Raw genomic sequence first — 7,658 nt, 5'->3', positions numbered from 1 at the left:
TCAGAGAATTTCTAATGAAAAGAAAACTATCAGCTTACATAATGTGAATGAAATTTTTCAGATAGAAATATTAAATAATGTATTGAAAAAAAAATTTAAGACTGTAGACCAATCGTTCTCTAATGGGGATGATTTTGCCTCCAAAGGGACATTTGGCAGTGCTACTCCTGGTACCAGCACAGTGCCACTTCTGCCTTTTCATATTCAGAGAAGTTGCAAGGCCCATGAAAGTTCTGAGGAGTGGAGAAATAGACTCTCCGTCTTTGATGGAAATGTTGCAAGGGCACATTGCAGAAGAGTGTGCAGGATGGGACATGTTAATGCGACCATCTTTGGAAAATATAGTATGACACTGTCCACTGTATGGCCACAGAGTTCACATAGCTTCCACATACAAAAAAATACTCATACTCTACTAAGTCTCCCCCAAATCTCATAAAGCCGTTGGCTCAAAAATCTAGGATCTTGTCGTCTGTGTCAGGTCTAGGTACACATAGGCTCTTTGGGCACAGTTCCATGTTCATGGTTGCTCTGAATCTGAAGATGTGTGACCTGAAGTGACCAATCGCCTGCCCTGCAAACACTGAACAGGCAATGGTAACACAGAGATGGGATACCGACAGCAAGTCCATTCAAGGGGCAGTGGGATGGGGAGGCACTTAGCCATCACTGGCTAAGTCTAGCAGGACACACCATCAGTTCCTTGATTAGGTTACAGTGTTTCAGGGGATGATTTCCAAGGCTCTGTGCTGAGTGAAGTCGTCTTCCCTTTTCCATGAGACAGAGCCTGATTTTGTAACTAACTAGTTGGTTCAGTCCTACTTCCTGTCCAGAGGGCTCTTTTCTTTGTTTTTTCCTCTTTAAAAAAAATTATTTTTTTTAAATTATTATTTATTATTATTATTATTTTTTTTTGGCTGTGTTGGGTCTTCGTTTCTGTGCGAGGGCTTCCTCTAGTTGCGGCAAGCGGGGGCCACTCTTCATCGCGGTGCGCGGCCCTCTCACTATCGTGGCCTCTCGTTGCAGAGCACAGGCTCCAGACGCGCAGGCTCAGTAATTGTGGCTCACGGGCCTAGCCGCTCCGCGGCATGTGGGATCTTCCCAGACCAGGGCTCAAACCCGTGTCCCCTGCATTAGCAGGCAGATTCTCAACCACTGCGCCACCCGGGAAGCCCAATTTTTTTTTTTTAATTAAAAAAATTTTTTTTTTCCTTCTTTTTTTTATTTGGCCATGCCGCACAGCTTGTGGGATCTTAGTTCCCCGACCAGGGATCGAACCCCGGCCCCTGGCAGTTACAGTGCCAAGTCCTAACTACTGGACAGCCAGGGAATTCCCAGAGGACTCTTTTCATTTGAACTGTTTTTAAACCTTTTATTTCAAATTGATTGAAATCTTTTAAAAAAAGTTTTGGGATTCATGATATGTCAAATTGTGATCCATTCCATTAGATGAAAGCCACACCCACATTTCCTCTGGAACACATTTCCTTCCTCCACCTTGAACTGAAGCAGATGCTCACATCTTACAGGTAGCTATCTCTTTTCCCAGTCCTGATCCCTTGCCTCCACCTCAACCACTTCTCCCACACACTCAGCCCTTGGTTTCCCAGGAGCTCTTGTCACATTGGAAAACTTTGGAGTCTTCTTCCTCCTATTTTCCTTCTTTTATTTCTCTGATACCTTCTCCCCCCACCACCTTTCACCTCCTTTCCCTCAGTTTCAGCCTCCTTCTCAGCTTACCTTGTGTTTGTCCCAAGAGTTGCTAAACTTGTTTCTTCCAAGTCAGGGCTGAGCCCCTTCCTGGCTTGCCATACCTTTTTTTGTCTTCTGGGTCTGTGGATGAGGTTTATCAGACGACTAATTTTGCTGTTGGGGGAGTATAGTAGATAATGTATAATGGCTCACTTAACATGCAACCAGTCCAACACTGTGGCAGCAGGCCTTTGCTCATTAAATAAGCTTGAAAGGTAAAAGCTCTTTCCCAGATATGGAAGGCTGCATAATGGCCCCCAGAGATATCAGATCTCAATCTCTGGTATCTGTGTATGTTACCTTATATGGAAAGAGTTGTACAGATTAAATTAAAGATTTTTGATGAGATTATCTTGGATTGTCCAGGTGCACTCTAAATGCAATCACAAGTGTTCTTATAAATGAGAGAAGAAGATTTGACACTTAGAGAAGAAATTCCTGAAACCACCAAGGGATAGATTATAGAGTGATGTGGCCACAAGAATGCCAGCAGCCAGCAGAGGCTGGAAGGAATAGATTATCCCCTAGAGTCTCTGGAGATTGGCCCTGCTGACACTTTGGTTTCAGCCCTGTGACACTGATCTTGAACTTTTGTCTTCCAGATGTGAGGGAGTGCATTTCTTTTAATTAAACTATTATGTTTGCAGTAATTTCTTACACAGCAATGGAAACCAGAATCCCTTGCAGCTAAAATCCTGTATCTGACTCAGGTTGCATCAAGCAGATGTTCCCAGCATTAAGTGGTAGCTGTCAGTGGACAAATCAGATGTTCTGAAAAACACAACAGAAGTACTACTGACTCTCCTGATGGTGATAATTGATTCTGCTGGGTGATTGTGTTGGGATTGCTAGCTTGGGGACCTGTCCACTCCTTAATTCTTGGTGGGAGTGTTAAGGTGGGTATCAATTTATTTTTGGATGGAGTCCCTATATTTGTCTTTGACTTGATCAGAGTAGGGGCTGGGTTGCCTTGCTTGGTTTTCCTGTTGTCTTTGTTTTGTATTCCAAAACACAGGTGAGACACGAGCTTGTGTAAGCAGTTTATTTGGGAAGTGATTGCAAAAAGCAGGAATGAGGTAGTGGTGGAAATGACAGAGGAGAGGAGGAAAAGCCAATAAGGTGTATGCTACTGAGCTGGTGACCACTGTGAACAAGCTGACATCCATCGTGTTGGGTACTCCGTAAGGAGCTGGGTCATGTACATCTCAACTGACCCACTAGGCATGGGAAGCTGACACTTCCGTGTGTGTGTGTGTGTGTGTGTGTGTGTGTGTCTTAACAATTGGCCGTTATCACTCTGACCCTGTTTTAATCCTATTGTCTTGCATGAGGTTGCAGAACAAGAGAGAGAATCCAGAAAGAGTTTTACAGTTTAGTTACAGTTTCCTGGGAAGAAATGGCACACCGTGCAGGGCCACTCAGAGGTAGACAGAGGAGAGGGGGAACTGTGGATCCAGTGCCTGTACTGTGGATTCAGCAAGAAGGAAGGGGATAGGCATTCAAGCAGGCTTAGGATTGGCTGATGTGAATATTTTCAGTGGACTTTGGGGCATTGAGGCTGTCCCTGACTGTTCTGCTACCTGGCCCTAGGGCAATTTGGGCAGGTGTGTACAGTAGTGCAGAGTGTGAGGGTACAACTCAGCAGGTGCTTGGGAGTGTGGATTTAATTGGCTGTTTAAGAGGGTAAACTCATCTAGCTAGGGCCACAAAATTGAGTCAATACTGAGCTCAATTATTTGGGGTATTTGAGTGGCCTGAATAAATGAGGAGACTTCTAGACTGTAGGACATACATTGCTCTAAACAGCATAGGGTCAATTTCTCAGGTCAGTGTGGCACGTCTGGCCACTATGTTGTTGGAGAGTATGGATTGTTAGTGAAGTCAGTGTAAAGATTCGTTGTATTTGTGTGTTAACTAGTAGAAAGCGGTGGTCGTGGTGCTCATGGTGGGAGACTCCAGGTGGGAATTCGTGGTGGAAATCTGGGGCAGGGAGTAGGAGAGGCACTGGGGAGTGTGTTGTCCTTTCCCCAGCAGGTTGAGGAATTGACTGATATGTGGCAGTTGTCTCCTGGGAAAGGCAACAGTCTCCATTAATTTGTAGAACGGTACAGACAGTAGTAATCTCTACCAGATTTCCCTTTAGGCGTAGAAGTGTAGGGATGTATGTTTTTGCAGATAGCAAGAGTATACTTGGATCATGGGATAAGCAGACAGGGAGCTCAAGAAACACAATAGAATCCCTAATGTCAAAGGAAGAAAAGCAATGAATGTCCTGGACCTAGTTTGCCAGCACCTTGGGTGGGGCAAGTCTTGGGCATCCCTGGAGCAGAGGTTTTAGCATCCAGGACAGAGTTGTCTCCACCTCAGGGGGCGATGTCATCTCCAACATTGAGTTCCTGGATAGAGCAATATTATCTAGAATGTGAGACTGGGGTATCCTTTTCAAGTGGACACCCACTTGGAGTGGTATGAGTCTTATTTTTCTGACTCTGGCATTATAAAGATGCTGAACAACTTGTCTAATTTGAAGGCAACGTTGGGCCTGGGAGCTTGACTTGCAAATATCTTTTAAGTTAGGAGGCTGTGGGTGCACAGCTAGCCAAGGTGATGTTGGCACCTGTGATACTGTCATCATGAACCAAAGTGCCAGCACTCAACTGGCACAGTTAAAGGCTCCATTAAAGATGGCCAAATCTGAGTTTTTAACTCTCCAAGGTTTTTCCCAGATGGGTGATGAGTTGGGTTCTGTTGCAAATAGGTTTAAATCATATGGCCTGATTTGGATGTATGTTGTTAACAGGGTGTCTGGTTGTTTGACAATTAAAATATCTGTGGCTGTGGAGCTTTGGCATTACCCTCTAGACAGGCCCCCTAATTTGGCCAATTACTAGGTCCCTTTGCCTCAGCTGTTGGTTTGGATGGTGACAGGCAAGCCTGCAGAGTCTTTGGGTTGTAAAACTTGTATTAGTCAAAAGTGATGGCATGTGGGCCTGCATTCACCATGTTGGTTTAAACCATGGCTTCCTTGGAAGGTTTGGGACTCTGGTTTGCAAACTGATGAAAACACCCAAACTAACAGTAAGGAGACCAACATTCAACAGAGTGGTGTACAGCTCACTTGACTGGCTTTTGTCATTTGATGTTGATTTTCCTCCAGCATGTATCAGTAACAGATAGAGGTTTTCTGGTTTTAGCCTTATGGGATATGGTTTTGATTTTATTATTATCTCCAAATGTGAATTTCATTTACTAAGTGGAGTTTTCTATTTATCTTTTCTGTAGTCCCCACTGCCTGTGAGAACGGTCCTGGAGTACATGGAGATGTCAGCAAATTTGTAACCAAGCGTGTGGGCTCGTTTCCTGCTACACAATAGAAAAGACCAAATATTGAGACAAGTCTTTTGCAGAAAAAAAAAAGGCCTTATTGCAGGGTGGCCAAGCAAGGAGACAGGAGGCAAAGTGGTGTATTTATCTTGGAAAGAGGGAGAAAGAGGGGCAGGGAGTTCAGAAATGATTGGTGGACAGTAAGTGTAAGTTTCAATGGAAGTATTGAGTTCTCTGCCCAGGCACTACTGCTCTGCTCTTCATGTGTCATATGTGCAAATTCAGGGTGTTTGGTGTGTAACAGGGGTTGGATTTTTGGCCTGTGACATCTAACGTTCACTATCAGTCACCCTAGTCCCTCAATGTGCCTGTGTATCAGCAAGTTGTTTCCGTATCTGTGGTTTCCCTGGTGTTCTTGGTGTAGCATTTTGTTTCTACTACATGGACCTTGTAAATTATAGGGTATGGTTTCACAAGGGGCCTTGAATTAAGAGATTAAGGCCTGGGACAAGACAGAGACCCATATAAGGTGTCCACTTGCTGGAGTGGAATTTGAAAAATTGTCTGAGGAGACCATTGTCTCTCAGTTGAATCGGCTATCAAGAACCTATCAGGAAGATAAAAGTGCTATTGAAGGCCTTTTTAAAGAGTCTAACATTGTGTATTCTGAGAAGTGAACTATGTGCCTTGGTTAATATCAGTAATGCCTGCAACCCCAGAAGGGATAAGGGTAGGGCTAAATCTGGATGTGGATTTGCCTTCCCTGTACACAATGCTTTGGCCAAAATTGCCATCTGCAGAGTTAAGAATTCCTACCCACTGTCATGGTCTCATACACAGCATTACTTCTGATTGAAGAATTCCCTTAACAACGAAAAAAAGTTATGCAGTGGGCCCAAGTTGTGATGGAATTCACTGGTCTTACCATGCTCCCCCCATCCTGAAGCAGCTGGCTTGATAGAATGGTGGAATGGTCTTTTGAAGACTCAGTTACAATGCCAGCTAGGTGGCAATACCTTGCAGGGCTGGGACAGGGTTCTCCAGAAGCTTGTATATGTTCTGAATCATTGTCTAATATATGGTGCTGTCTCCCATGGCCAGCACTCTAAGGTCCAAAAATCATGGGGTGGAAATGGGAGTGGTAACACTCACTGTTGTCCCTAGTGATCAGCTGGAAAATTTTTGCTTCCTGTTCCCACAACTGTATATCCACTGGCCTAGAGGTCTTAGTCCCAGAGGGAGGGATGCTTCCACTAGGAGATACAATAATGATTCCACTGAAGTGGAAGTTAAGACTGCTGCTCAGCCACTTTGGGCTTCTCATGCCTGTGAATCAACAGGCAAAGAAGTTACTGTGCTGGCTGGTGTGACTGATCCTGACTACCATGCGGAAACTGGACTACTTCTCCACAGTGGAGGTAAGGAAACCATGTCTGTGATACAGGAGATACCTTAGGGCTTCTTTTAGTATTACCATGCCCTGTGATGAATGCCAATGAAAAACTGTAACAATGCAATCCAGCAAGAGTACTGATGGCCCAGATCCTTCAGGAATAAAGGTTTTGGTGACTCCACCGGGTAAAAAGGCACAGACAGCTGAGTTGCTTGATGAAGGCAAAGGGGAAACAGAATGGGTGGTGGAAGAAGGTGAAGATAGTTATAAATACCAGGTGTGATTCCATGACCAGTTACAGAAATGGAGATAGATATATATAGATATATATATATATATATTCAGAAATGAGGATTGTTGAGGTTTGTCTACCCAACTGTGTCACTGTGTTACCTGGATGGGGGAGCCTTTCAAGAGAAGGAATCTCTTTGTACGTACTGAATTCACTGTCTTTTGACCCAAGAACACAGACTTTGACTCCCATCATTGCCCTGGCTTGGGTGATGCACTCCAGTGGATTTGAAACATGCCCTAAGCACCAACCGTCCTAGGTGATTGACTTCTAGGACACTGAGGATTTCTAACATATTATGTTCTTGTGACAAGTGTCTCAGGTACAGATTTTGTGCCTATGCAGGCACAAATTACATTTAGGCTCCAATTACATGTCTTTTTCTCAGCTAATCAGTGGGGACTGTGGGCATGGAACTGACTGGCTGAGGACCCTTGGTCCTTGTTGGGATTTCTGAGACTCTGTGGTCTAGGTCTGAATAAGGAATGGAAGAAACAATTACAGGATGGGTTTGCAGAACCCCTGGGCCTATTGTGAGAGGGTCTCAGTCTTGCATCCCTCTGCCTGGGGACCCAGAACATGTCAAGTCCTAAAGATGAGCAGACCAGAGACTGTGAGGTTAGGGAAGCATTTATTGAGTGCCTGCTGTGGGACTCTGGCTGAAGCCAAGAGGCAGAGTGTGGCCAAGGCTTCACTCAGTCTCAGGTGCCAGGGGTCTTGGGATGGACAACCCCCCACCTAGCACAGACTCAGCTGAGGCAGTTGTGTTGATATAGTGCCTTTATTTCCTGAAGCCCATAAGCTCCAGTGCAGGGCATAAGCTCTAGTGCAGGGTGGGTCCTCCTTGCCTAGGAGGGCATCAGGCTCTGCTTAGTGGGCGGCTCTGGGTCTTTCTCC

Source organism: Eubalaena glacialis, chromosome 1, assembly GCF_028564815.1.
Source record: "Eubalaena glacialis isolate mEubGla1 chromosome 1, mEubGla1.1.hap2.+ XY, whole genome shotgun sequence".
In the NCBI taxonomy this organism is placed as follows: domain Eukaryota; kingdom Metazoa; phylum Chordata; class Mammalia; order Artiodactyla; family Balaenidae; genus Eubalaena; species Eubalaena glacialis.
This window is presented reverse-complemented; position numbering follows the sequence as displayed.